The sequence below is a fragment of the Camellia sinensis genome, chromosome 1 (genome assembly GCF_055761805.1).
Source record: "Camellia sinensis isolate YWXY chromosome 1, ASM5576180v1, whole genome shotgun sequence".
NCBI classification, from domain to species: domain Eukaryota; kingdom Viridiplantae; phylum Streptophyta; class Magnoliopsida; order Ericales; family Theaceae; genus Camellia; species Camellia sinensis.
In genome coordinates this window covers 11,264,358-11,279,314 of record NC_138961.1, presented here as the reverse complement: position 1 = coordinate 11,279,314, position 14,957 = coordinate 11,264,358, and the positions used below count along the sequence as shown (strand labels likewise).

Below are 14,957 nucleotides of genomic sequence, written 5' to 3'. Positions count from 1 at the left end.
TGTGAATGTGTGTGGATGTATTTTATTTTAGAAAATATTAATAATTTGTACAAGGAATGAATTAATAAAATATATATTTATTTTATGAAAATAATTATTTTGCAACAGTAATAAACCGTTGCTAATGTAATCATTATTTTCTTATATTTTATTAGCGATTAGTTAACCTGTCACATATACATATGAGTGCCATATTTAGTGACGGTTTAAACTGTTGCGAATACATTATTGATTTAATTTTGATTTTTGCAACGTTTGAGACTGTCGTTAATAATACTTTTCGAGACATCAACGACCGTCTCTAAAATAGTTTTTGGTGACTGCATCTTAAACCGTCGCTAAAAGTGATGTTTTTCTTTTTTTTCATGTCAGGTCAAACCGTCGCAAAACCATTGAGTTATCGTCACTATAAGGAAGCGACAGTTTGTAACCGTCACAAATACTTTTTCTCATGCCTTCTTTCGCCACCCCCATTTCCCGTCGCTACACTGTCACAAAAAGTCTTTGTGACGACATGTGGACCTTTTGCAATGTTTGAGACCGTCGCAAAAAGTCCGGTTTTTAGTAGTGTAAGTTACTATATCTACACACTCTGATGTTAAATATATCTTATGAATATGAAATATTTAGATTTAAATCAATGAAAATGTTATTTTGAATGATTATCATATAGTTTAATATGTAATAAGTTAATAAAGGTTCTTATGTAAGATCACTATCTTATCTTTTTCCTTTTTTAAATATTTCTTATCAACTATTTTTAATAAAAGATAGTAAATAAAGAAAAAATCTCAATTTTTAAAGTAACAATACTTTGACAACGATATTAATATTTAGATAATAAGTATACATACTTTTTCAAGTAACAATGATCAACTAATAAGAAAGAATTATTTAGGATATTTTATTTTAAAGCCTAAAATATTTTAAAAGGTATAAATTACTTCAATTCATGGTGTAAATTACTTTAATTTTAAACATTTTAGAAGATATATTATGATTTTTTAAAAGAAAAAAAAATGAGAAGAAAAATTAAAAACATGTTGAGTCCGACTGAATCTGATTGGATCCTATTAAAAACTCCATGATCACTAAAATAACAACAAATCATGTATATATATTGGTTATTTTGGCTTTAAATGCTATTAGAAGTTGTATTATGTCATTTGTACCAAAAGATGGAGAAAAAAAAATTGAAATATGTTGGACACTATAGTTTCAAGAATTACATAAATCGTGAAAAGTAAATCGAATCGTGAATCGATTGTGAATCGTGCGATTCACTAAAGATTCACTTTCAAAATAGATTCGTTTATAGATTCGTATTGATTTTGCAAAAATTACGAATCGAATCGGGAATCGTAAAATTTTGATAACAGAGGATGGAAACATAAAGTAAGTAGTAGGATTGTTAATATCAATGTTTTAAATGCTAGACCGGACTAGTCAGTATAATTGGTTGACACATCGTCTGGTTTAGGTTTTGATTTAGATGAAGAACCAAACCTGTTATGAACGAAAAAGCAACTGTTTTTAACCAGCAGACCATGTTTCCACTTTGTTAAATATTTTATAATCACTCCATTTTATTTAGCTTAGAGTATCTGGTCCAACAGTAACATTGAGCTTTTTAGGGGCAAACACCACTAAGCTCTTGAGGTTGCTCAATTTACGATGGAGCAGTTGAATCTTTGTATTGCTTGCGGTTGATCCCTGGCAATCCAAATGTTGTTCATCTTGTGAAATTAAATAAATAGATTTATGGAAAAATCAAATTATATACCAAGAACACATGCAGATAATTACAACTAAATTTCAACATAAATACACAAAATAATAAAAGGGTAAAGAAACGAAACCGAAGCCTGCACGGTAGCAGTTTCCTTAAAACAGATTTCGCCGCCTCACAGGTCGAGTGTTTGAGGAATCCCGGCGTCTGTCTCCTAGGATACGACGGTCAAAACCAGCTACGGCAGAAGCACTATCTGTCTAGCTTAGCGAACAAAACAATGGCAGCACTCTCTCATAATAGGAACTTTCAGGCAAACTGACTTGTGAAATGGAAGTAAAAATTTCTGTGTTTGAGACTTGACAGGAGTGTCTCAATTTATACATGTATAGGGGAGAGAGGAAGAGCCTCCAGCCTTTATGGTTGTTCATAAGGCACCATTAACCTCTGCAATAAAGGCAGGAGTTACAAACCCCATTAATGCAGGAGTTACAAACCCCATTAATGCAGGAGTTACAAACTTCATTACCTTTTTTCCATGAAGCTAACTTCATGAGGTAATTTCTCATTCAAATCTCAATCGTTTTTGGCCATTCTATCTGTGGTGTAAAGATCTTAATGCAAAGTATCTAGACCCACTTGGACCCAACACAATAGATGGTTGGGACCCACTTTAATCTTTAATTAAAGTCACCAAAAAAAAAAAAACCATTTTTCCAACACCAAACACTACCAACAACTACATCATGTTGTTGTATGCTATGAAAGAGGAGTTCTCAAACCCTTGGAAAGTAATTCTTTAGACTAGTTGCCTTGATTAGTCTCCAGAAGTATCAACTGAAGAGGAGCTCTGTTCCCTCAAATAAGTTGGTTGTTTCATTTTGTAATTGTCTTTGTTTGTGATTTTGTCCATGATTGAAAGTTTCAGAGATGACTCAATCAATGAGCTTAACAGAGCTGCCTAAGGATGCTGAGTTGGATTTCTCGGGTGGAAGCATGAAGTAAGTAGAAGGAATTCTGATTTCAATGTTTTAAAAGTCGGACCGGACCATCCAGTACAGATATACATAAAAAAAAATAAAAGTATGCTTCCATATATATAACTAACTATCTAAATTTACTTATATAAGTAGCGAAATTCAGTGTATTGGGGTTTTCTCTCCACTTTAAGAGTTAATTGTTTGTATCAATTATATATGTTGTGTTTAATTTTCAACATTATTGTCATTCATTGCACTTCATCATAATATCTTATATGAATCAAATCAAAAGAAAAAAAATTACTAAAATAATTTTAGTATATGATGCTAAATAGATATTCTGCCAAGGAGTTAAAGAACAATCATTCCATTCCAATCTACATTGATTCAAGAATCAAACAAGTGAATTAAAACCACCTAACCTAAGTGTTAAAATTAAAGATAAAAGTATATTTTGTAATTGAGTAATACTAGACCCCAAAAAAGTTATCAACATTTTTACCAAATATCTTACATGGGTTCGAGACACACATAGTGTGGATCCTACACCCATGTGAGACATTTTGTATAAATTTTAGTAAATCTTTTGGGATCTCTAGCATTTTCCTTTTTAATTTTTCAAGCAATTTTATTTTACTTCTCAACAATTCTTTTGTTATTGTTAAGATCTTTATTTTATTTGTTTGTTTATATATATTTTGTAATGTACATGTTTCAGAGTCATGGAAGAATTATCACCAAATGACTCTACAATTATTAAATTGAATGAAGAAAGTAATGAGAATAGAGCAGACTAAACAACAAATGAAGAAGACCAAGTACAACACCCCAACAAAGGAGTGTTGTTTGAGTCTGTTGATGAGATATGAGAATTTTATAGAAGTTATGCTAAAGAAAAGGGTTTTCCTATCAGTAAAAGAACCTCTAGGAGGGGAAATGATGGGGAGTTGAGGTACGTAACATTTGCTTGTTAAGTCACAGAACAAATCAAGCAAGCCAGTTAAATTCCATCCAATATCTTAAACGGATTGCACAGCTAAGCTTAGAACATCTCTTTTTAATGGGAAATTGCGAATTAACTCTATTGTACTTGATCATAACCATGAATTGAATCCATCCAAATCTCGATTTTACAAATGCAATAGAAAACTTCAACCTTCAAGGTTTGGTTAAATAATGGTTACCAAAAAAGTGAAGTAGTTGATATTTTAGAATATGAAGTAGGTGAAGACATGCCATTTGGGCAATTACAAAATGAAACAACCAAACTTGAGACTCTTGAGATTTCGAATTATTCAAAGTTGTTTAATATTTATATTCCATTAAATTAATTTGGAAACTGGTTTTTTTTTTCTTTTCTTTTTTTCTTTTGTTAGGCCAAAGAAAGAATGAGAGTTTTATTCATAAAGTGAAGAAGGTGAGCCTAGCGGCCCAATATCAAACTGATGAGAGCGTAAACACCAGAATGGAAACTGATTTTCTAGAATGTCAAAAGAAAAAACTGAAAATATAAAAAGGAAAATTACCTTTAAGTGGTAATTCCATAATTTTAGTACAAATTTACAAATAAAAAATTGTAATTCTAATTATTAATACTTATAAAATTTACCATATATTTGTAGTTATTTTTCAAAATCTCAACTAAACTGTAATTTCTCCAAATAAAAGCACAATCAAATCAAAATTAATGTTAATCTTGTCTGTTTTTTTTAAAAAATTCAAAATTTATTTAGCAAATTATTTATGCGAATTGTTTTTGACAAGATTTTTCTAAAATAATTCACATTCTAGAAAGGGACGGGTTTCTCTCTAGTGTTTTATCGGACTTGAAAGTTGTTGTCTGGCCTAGTGGGTTCACTTTTGGGTCGTATTTTAATAATCCGAATAGTTCATATTTTAAGATTTGTTGAATAGATTATTCTTGGAAAAACTCAAATTGATCAAATAACGACAACTACGTGTTCGAGTTAAATTTGTTAAAAAAAAATAGACGATAAAAAAATAAAGGGCAAATTACTTGCACCTCCCTTGAGGTTTAACGAAATTACAGATTCTCCCCTGAGGTTTCAAAAATTGCATCCCGTCCCATCGCAATTAACTCCTGTAACGGATATCATAAATTGACTAAAATGCCCTTTTGACAAATAAGGGCAAATTACCTACACCCCCTTGAGATTTAGCTATATTAAAGATTCCCCTTGAGGTTTATCTAAATTACAAATTCTTCTCTAAGGTTTAGCTAAATTATTATTTTTAAATAAGTTATGAAATGCAAAATTAAAATGGAAAAACACTTATCATACTACAAAAAATTAAGGTTTTAGAGACCAAAATTTAGGGACAAAATTCATTTTAGGGAACCAAATATTTTTGTTACGAAAAGTGTCATTATATTTTTAGCAACGAAAATTGAACATTAGTGATTAATTATTATCTTTTTGGTAACAAATTTTTTGTCTCAAAAAATAAACCATTTTGAGACCAAATTATTTTGTCCCAAAAAGTCTATTTATTATTGACATTTTCAAAGTTTTATCGCTAAAAGTCTTATTTTTGACTTTTCAAAGCGACCTTTTAGCGACTATCCTCACGACGATAACAATTGATCCATAAATGTCTTTTGCAACAAAATTTTCAAATAAGTTAAAAACACAAGAAATGGCTTGTTAAAAAATTCTTAGAATATGCTTGGTTTGATTTTTAGAAATTTATTTTTAAATTTTTTTAAAAAAATTAAAAATTAATTTGGTTAAGAAAAAAAATAAAAAAATATATAATTTTTATATAATTTTATCTTTTGAGTGGTTAGAAATAATTTTTACAAATTAAATATATTTTTTCATATTTATTTTTATTAAATTAGTTTTTATTTTATTTTTTTTAAATTATGAATTTTTTTTCTATTTAGCAGAAGAATGTTTCGTTTTTACGTGTTCGTAGGTAATGAAGGTTGCGCAAACATCATCAAAGCCACTTGACTGTGACCATTTAGAACGACCACTGTCAGTCTGGCTATTTGTAGGCCCCCCTCTTGTGACTTTTGCCCTTCGATGGTTTCATGTACTCATCGCCGAATAAGTCAACAATAATGGGTTCAGCCGCATCACTCTCCAACAGCTCCAGGGGACCAAAATTTATTAAGCATTTCGTCATCTTCATCAGAGTCAGGGGCTCCTTGTGTGGATGCACGGGCCAAGGCCCTTGTGGCACAACAGTTTTCAACAATTTCGGTCATTTCTTGAAAATACTCAAATCTTTTGGTCCTAAATTTCTTTATATTTTTTGTTGCCTACAGCAATTGAAAATATTGAAAATAAGCATACTATACATGTGATCAAATGTTACAAAAAAATTTGAAAAGGGTACAGGTTAATTCAATACCTTATCCTAAAATTCATCGGGTGCAACAACCTTTCCTACAATGGAATCCCATCCCAGACCGGTCTATGCCTGCAGTCGCTTGAAAGTTTGGTAATCAGTTTCCAGTCGCTAATATTTTTGTCTCACCTGTTTTGGAGTGTATCAAAACCCATACTAATTTTGCAACTTAGTTGTAAAATGATTCCAATGTCTAACTGTCCACACAGTACTACAGCCTATTGTTTGATTTTTTTTGTACCTCTTCTCTCAACATATTTATTAGCTTCATTTCAATTCTGAAACTCCACATTCGTGTGTCCTGATTGTCATCTGAATTGTTGCCATCCATCTAACAACACACGATTTATATCTAAACTAATCTGAAGTAGATATTAAAAAATAACAATGCAAGAATTATCTACAATTATGTTTCAGTAGGAATAAAAGATTCATCAATTGAAGTTGTTAAACAATGTTGGGAAAAACAGATACAGCAAGAAAAAGCAAAATATTGTATGCAAAAAGTTTGCAAAAGAAGTGTACACAGTAGACAATAAGTAGAAATAAGCAGAAGGAGAGTAGAAAGGAGAGAAGCATCAAAGGGGTGAGTGGCGGTCGACCCAGACGTGGGAGAGTTGGAATGGCGGTCAACTGGCCGAAAGACCGGAAGGACGACCGGCTAGTTGTCCTGGTGGTTGATCGGCTCACCACCGTTTGGACAAATCAGAACCCATTTCTATGTCTCATATCAGAACCCATTTCTACTTCTCAACTATTACATAGCAGATCGATTGAAGGATATACGTACCAGAGCAGTAGGAGTGGAATAGTTGTCACCGGTGACGAAGTGGGTACAGTGGGTAGATGTGCGCTTCTTCGGTTGGCTTCTGATTCGAGAATACACTTCACAAATTTGGCCTAAGACAAATAAATTTGGGATGAATTTGGGGATGTTTGAGGAAATCAGTGAGTTGTAATATAAAATTTGAGAGAAGTAGTGATTTATTTGACCTTGGTCTTGTCATTGTTTCGTTGCCCGGAGAGTGAATTTTCCACAACGCACAAACTGCAACTCACTTGATTTGTAGGAGCTGGTGGATGCGATTTTATAGGTGGAAAGGGGGTTCACAGACATGGTTTAGATTTGAAGGTCTCAGTTCATAGAGAGGAACACGACCCGTGAAGAATCTTCAACTCTGATTTTTCAAAGAGAGAAAGACGACTCGTGAAGTTCAGCTTTAAATTTCTTTTCACGTGAAGCTTTTAAGGGATGGAGAAGATTGAAGCTATAGAATATGTACCTTTGGAAGCTTTTCATAATGGAGAAGTAAATGGAGAAATCTGCCAAATGGGAAGTGGAGATATATTTTGAATTGTATGGTGGAATTATGATTTGAAAATTGTATCCAAACGTTAAGTGCAAATGGACGAGTGGAAATATATTTTGAGAACACAACCAAACACAGCCTTAATTTTTTTTCTCTTTCCATCTAACGTATTTCTTTTGTAAATTTTGTTGATTTATCAAAGGGATTTCAGTAGGGGCAATATCATCCATCAATTTATATTTTGGTGATGTCAGCTAACCATTCTTAACGTTTAGTTAACGGTAGGGGTTAAATTGTTATATGAATATAAACATCGGGGCGCGGAATGTAATTTTTGAAACCTCAAGGGGGAATCTGTAATTTAGATAAACCTCAAGAGAGGTGTAGGTAATTTGCCCAAAAGTAAATAATAATTAAGGTAACTTACAAACACATCCCTTGAGGTTTACTTAAATTACAAATTACCCCTATGGTTTTAGAAATTACATTATGTCCCCTAAGGTTTCTAATTTGATAACAAATAGGTCATTTTATTAATAAATCATCAAGTTAATTAATAGTTTTTAATAATGTTAAAATTTTATTTCAATTAATAATTCAGATAATTTTATTATTGTATAAGTGAACAGTTAGAAATTTCACTTTTCAATTAATTTTGTTAAATAAAAATTCTGACATAAAGATATTTGTAATTTTCCAAACAATAAGGGCAGTTTGCATTTTAAGCAAAACTCAAAAGGTGTATTTATAATTTACTCAAATAATTAATACAAAATTAATTTTAAAATGTGTTATCTATTATCCAATTAATTTAATTTTTTAAAAAATAATATATTTTACGAATCGACTTGAATAACTGTCCAATCCCATTGACAGTCCAAACCCTTTCCAGAAACATAGAGAAAAAAAAATTGCAAAATTAAAAATGATATGAAACCCGTGTGTGTGTGTTGTGACGCTTCATTTTTTTTGCGTGGTAAAACAGAAAAAATGAAAGCTAACGAGAACTTTCTCACGAATCCCCTCGTCTAAGTGTTGTAGAGAAATTTGTTAGAGAGAGAGATGACGAAGATGGCGAGAAGTGCCGATGCCGCTGTGGTTTTGAGAAATGGTGTTTGTGATCATCTTCACAAGGGTATTTTCTCTCAATTTCCTTGTTTTCTTACAATCTTACTGAATCGCTCCTCATTTTCATATCAATGCTTCTGCAGAAGACCAATTTCAACATGGGTTTGCTAATCTTGACGAATATGATGATGCCCTAACTCAATTTGATCACATGCTTCGAATGCGACCTTTGCCCTCAACTGTTCAATTTAATCAACTTTTAACTTCAATTGCAAAAACTAAGCATTACTCCACCGTGATTTCTCTGTTTAGGAAAATGAATTTGTTAGAAACTGAGTTCGTCAAGCTTGATAAGTTTACACTTAACATCGTGATTAATTGTTTATGTAAGTTGAATCAAGTTGATTTGGGTTTTTCTATTTTGGGGAATCTATTGAAACTTGGTTATGAACCAAACATCACAACCTTCAATACCCTGATCAACGGGCTTTGTGTAAATGCTAAGATCGCTTCAGCGGTTAAGTTTCTTGATGAGGCATTAGCATTATTACCTATACCACTCTTACTGATGAGTCTCTTTAAGGAAATGTCTAGAAAAAGATTGCTTCCGGATACTGTTACCTATACCACTCCTATTGGTGGCTTGTGCCAAACAAGAAGACCTCGAGATGCACTTTTGCTTCTTGATGAGATGCAAACTCATGGCCAAATTCTTGATCCATTTACTTATTCTACTTTGCTGGATGGCCTATGCAACAACCAACTTCTTGATGAGGCATTAGCATTGTTTAAAAAGCTTGAAAACACTGGACTAGCTCCTAATATTGTGATATACAGTAACCTAATTCAGGGTATGTGCAAAGCTGGGAAGCTTGATGATGCAAGAAAACTCTACTTGAGTATTTCTTCTAAAGGTTTGAAACCTGATGTCCGCACATACAATATAATGATCAACGGACTTTGTAAGGGAAGGCTAATTGATGAAGCAAGCGAGCTGCTATTGAAAATGGAAGAAGGATGCTCAGCAAATTTTTACTCGTATAATACATTGGTTCAAGGATTTCTACAAAATAATAGAATACAGAAAGCATTGCAACTGCTTCACGTAATGGATGATAGAGCTATCTCTGTGGACCCATGCACTGTAACCTTGCTAGTTAACATGTTGTCTAATGATAGATTAGATAATTTGTCAAAGGAAATGCTTCGTGCATTTTTTTGGAACTACTTCATTTTCCAAGTAGCCACCTAGGTTTTCTGGAGCTACTTCGTTTACCCCATCATAATGAGTAAAGGTATTGCATTGATATATATATATATATGCTTTATTGATAATTGTTGTTACTTGTAAGTTGATTTAACTTCAATTCTTTTTACTCATGGAGACCGGCTATAAGTCCTTATGAAATGGAGAAACAATTTCAAAGTGTCTATGAGAGCAAAGTTTTTAGAGTTCCAACAAGAGTTAGCAAGTAAAATTTCTTGTGATCTATCCTCATGTAAGGAAGGTATTGATATTTCAGAATATGAAGTAGGTGAAGACGTACCATTTGGAGAAAGTCATCGACATACAACTTTCAAGGTTTGGTTAAATAATGGTTACCAAAGAAGTGAATTGCCATTGTCGATTGTTTCAGTGTAAGGGAATATTATACAGACATGCAATTACAGTATTTCTTCATAAGAAGATTTATTGAGTACCAAATAAGTACATTTTGAAAAGATGGAGTAAACTTCACACCAAAGTTTGAATCTGTTATGACAATTGGTCTACCAAACCTGAAGCTCGTCGTTTTGATAAGGTAATGTGTAATGCTTTTTGCAAGGTTGCTGATTTGGCAACAAATACTGAGTTTAGGTGTGACAAGGTAATGAGGTGGATATGTGCATTAAGAGATGATCTGAAAAAAGAGGATGATGCTCCTTGTAGCAATCAATCTATTGCGAGTGTTTGAGAAATTGCTATTTTAGTAGGCTAAAATTTTTGTGTTTGGAAAAATTGTTGGATTTTTTTTGTAGTTAGATGTGATGTTTGTGAGAAAAAAAATGAAATGATGATGGATTTGATGTGACATTTTGTCTTATTGGCTATTTTAGCCTATTTTGTCTTTTTGTGGATTTTAGCCTAAATTAGGCTAAAATCTCACTTCCCAAACATCCCCAATGTTGTAGATGGTGTTGGGATTTCAAAAGAGAACAATCATGTGCTTACTACTGTAATTGTACAATGCAGAGGGTGATCGACCTCCTTATAAAATGAAGCAATCTAATGTTGAAAAGGCCATTAAAAAGACTGTCAATAGAAAAAGGTGCAAGGAAAAGAAAACAGAGGCTTCAACTAGCAAGGGACACATAGTGAAGGATGTAACTTTGAAATACTGCTAATTGAAACTCTCAGTTAATGTTGATTGTTAAATGTTGCTATCTTGTATTTTGTAGGACTGACAAGTAAAAGATTGTGAGGAAGTCAATAGTGTGCATGGAACAACTCCTGTGGAAATATTTGATGTGCCTCGAACACAAGAAAATTCAAACTTTAATGTAATTATTATTGTTTAGATTTTGAGACTACAATACTATTGATAGTATGATCGATAGGTTGTGTTGAGTTTGAAGTGAATTATAACAACTTATATTGTATATGTTAAGTTTCTGATCTGCAACATTTACTTCAAACACACAGGTTATGGGAATCGCTCACATGGTCCACCACGACTGGCCAACCTAATATATATTGGATCAGTCAATATGGTCAGCCAAATATGGTCAATGAAAAACTAGAATTTTACATCAACTTGATTGAACCATCTTATGTGTTTTTCCAGGGATGAGCATGGAGATCAAGAAAATGCTTGTCACAGAGACCATCAACTTAATTGAGCACGAAGACCATTTTTAGTTTTGATAATGATGGAAGCTTAACTTTTGTGAAGGATTAATATTTTCTTATGATTGAATTTTTGTGTGTAAAGGATAGCAAAATGATTCGATTAGATTCACTTTTTCTATCGTCTGATCTAATGAAGCTTTAGACTTCTAAACTCAATTAACTTATTATGTTATCAATGCATAGTCTAGTTAAGAAATTTCAGTACATTGTTGTGTTAATGGCTTGGATTTCTTAAACACAATTATGAAGTAAATTGTACAATTCTTAATTGTTTTAGATTGTTCTGAATTTTATTGATGAATTAGCTTCAAAATGTTAGCTTTTAAATCTGAAAATAGAAAGTTAAACTAATGACACTACTAGAAAAGTGGCTTATTGCGACTAATTTTTTGCGACTGATTATTTAACGGTCGCAAAAAATAATATTTACAACAACACCCTGAGTCTTTCTTTTTTTTATTTTGCGCCTTTGTTATACCTATGCCCTAACCCCCTTTTCACTTTCACTTTCTGTGTGGGTGTTTCTCTGACCACACTGCCAACTCAGTATTCAACTGGAGAGCACTGGAAGAATAGATGGCACCTGTCTGACCTGTAACAGAAAAAGAAGATTCCGGCGGTGGTTCGTCCACCCGGGGGCACTCCGACGATCAAGTCAGTATATCTCTCAAAGATAATCAATAGTGCTAAACTCACTGTTCATAATATAAATTGCATACCTTAGACCCATCGGGGGTGCCTTTCTTTTATAGTTAACTCAATCCTAGTCCCCATAGAAGCCTAGCTTCAATGGACTTTAGCTCAGTGCTTATCCTAGACTCTTTAATAGATAGAGATAAACTCCCTAAGAGTGTTATCATTATCCATGCTGAAGTCCTTCCTCATTCTAGGACTCTTGTACCTTATCCGCTTATCTCGGATTCTGATATCTTCGGAGATAACCTCGGCCTAGCCGAGATCACCTCGGTGTCATAACCTGGACACGTGGCACCTCGGCTGACACGTCGGCATCACCTTGGCCACGTGTTGGTACTCTAAAAATGTATCCCCACAACTGCCCCCTAGGTTATATTACCTCAGTATTCTGAGGTGATTGAACCTATATTGGTACTTCCTACCAGTACGTCGGCTTAAAGTATCTCAGTCGAGATCATCGCCAAGGCCGACATGTCTCTTTAAATAACAAGGACTCTAAGAGCTCTTTTACGCGTATGAGCTGTCATACACAATAACTCAACCATTTTAGCCACGTGCCTTCCCCTTACTGGATCGTACCTGTTACGCACCTGTAAGTCGTCTCGCGCCTGCGTGCGTCGTCTGACGAATCCGTCGTTCTAGGCTCATTAATTTTATTTTGCCGCCGTTTCAAGTTTTAACAAAACTTTTCCCCCTCTTCTGTCATTCCACTTTTCTCCATCGTTTCTGAGGCTTTCTCTCTCTCTAGTTTTTTCTTCCAAATCCTCCATTGTTCAAGCTTCTAAAGCTCTGCAACTTGCTCCGTCCACCTCCTCCGACGAGGTTCTTGCTAATCTTTTCCGCAGTTGTCGTTCGTCTGACTTCGGCGAACTCAACACCGGCTTCTTTTCTTCGGTGAGTTTACTGTTTCTCCTAATTTCAGTTTTTGATGCTCTCCATTACTCGTTGCCATTACTGCTTTGTTCAAATATTCGATTTGCAAATCATATATTTGAATGTGTTTATTTCACGAATTTGCTCTTGCCCATGTCTTGAATATACGTATTGCTCACAATTTTTCTGCACTTTTGCCACTGTTCTTGGCCTCGTGCCCTTGTGCATACTCTGTCACAGTGTTCTTGATTCTGAAACACGTTCCTATTTTATGTTTGCCGTGTTTTTGCTAGATTCTTGCCTCCAATCTTTGTTTCCATAGATCTAGATTTGGGATTTGTTTGTAGAACCCATAGATTCTAAGAAGAACTTAAAACGGTTCCCACAAATTCTCACATCAACTAACCTTTAGGCTTTCGCCGAGGTCCCTAAAACCCTCCAAAAACTCCTTCCTTCTAAAATCCAACTCCTCTAAGTGAAGCTGACGTTATGGGTATGTGGAAGCATAAGGTAGACACCCCAACCAAGTTAGATCACTTTAGGCGTGAGTTTGACATCCCGGCCGACGTCCATCTGAGGTTGGCTGGGGAGGATGACTCCATCATGCCTACAACTGATTCTATGCCCTTCCCTGTGGTAGCTTTTATCGAGTGCGGACTTCGGCTCCCACTAAATACCCTTTTTCCGTGAGATACTTCATTATTATAAGTTGAACCCAATGCAGCTTGCCATCAACTCCTACCAAGTCATCAATGGCATAATAGCCTTAGCCAAACAAGAAAACGCTAGAATTACCTTATCCGATATCCAATACTGCTACACCATGTGTGGCCTCAAAAAAGATACGGGCAACGTTTACTACCTCAAGCCGAGGTCTACAGAGTACAAAATTGTCGTCGACCTCCCTGACTCCAACAAGGGAGCTGGGGATGATTATTTCATTACCTTGGGGAACTGGGAGTTCGCTCCAGACGAGGACCTTCATCTCTACCCTCTTCCTCGATCAGTTTTTGTAGAGGGCAATGGTAAGAGCCCTATGTTCATACTAACTTGTTTTTATAGTCTTCAATACTTTGTTTGTTTCTAATGTCTATTTTTCTTGGAGCTCTTCCTCAGATACCAAAGGGCTTTCGTCAGTCTTTCTTTCCCAGCAAAGACTTGAGGAAACTTTTGGATCTGCCAGTCCATAAACGGAGAGCCCCTCTGGTACTCAATTTCATCCCAACCTACAAATCGGTGCTGCTTGATGTCCCAAAGAAGAAGAAGAAAAGCCAGTCACCTCCTTCTGCTACAACTTCTCATGCTGCCTCCTCATCTCGGCCAGATCAAGGATCGACCTCTGATCCAGTTGAGCAGCCGTCTACCTCGGCTCCATATCTGATCTCGATATCCCAACGCCGTCGACGACGCCGAACAGTTTTTGCTACTGAAATAGGCCGCCAAAAAGCAGTCGCTAAGGATCTTTTGGCCAATATTCCTAATTCAGTTGATGCCCAACCAACACCAACCCAGCCAAAGCCGAAGACAAAAGGGATCAAGAAGGCTCAGCCAAAGGCAACGGTGACTCAAATTGACACTGAGGACACCTTGCCAATCTCCAAATTGGCTGAGAGCGATACGTCTCATTCTGCCATTGAGAAGAGGCCTGCCGAGGCCCAGCCATCCGAGTCTACCCGATCAAAGAGGCCGAGGTCATCCGCTACAACCACCTCGGGGTCTCTAAAGCACGATTCCCCCTGGGCCCCCAAAATTACACTGGAGGATAAGCCAGTTAGGGCTAGCGATAGCGCTGATGACATTAATGTCGGCTTCGCCCTTAGTACCGCGCTACTTCTTCCCGGTGACCTTAACCGAAACGCCGAGTTGAGAGAATATGAAAACTATGCTCTGATGCTCCAGCGCTCTGTTCAAGTAAGTGTCTTTATTCGATAATTTTTCTTTCTTTCTCTTTTTTATACTTTAGAAAATTTTGTAATAGCTTCTGCTCTGTTTTACTTTTTCTCAGGCAATCCAGCACGCCCATTCCTTCTCAC

General features: G+C 35.0%; 1 long non-coding RNA gene across 1 annotated transcript; it reads left to right on the top strand.

The window, feature by feature from the left end:
• Window positions 1-8,295: 8,295 nt before the first annotated feature.
• On the top strand, window positions 8,296-11,107 carry LOC145823338 (uncharacterized). The gene is made up of 2 exons (XR_014365621.1): window positions 8,296-8,532; window positions 10,699-11,107. It is a non-coding gene; the product is annotated as an uncharacterized LOC145823338 (long non-coding RNA).
• Window positions 11,108-14,957: the final 3,850 nt, after the last annotated feature.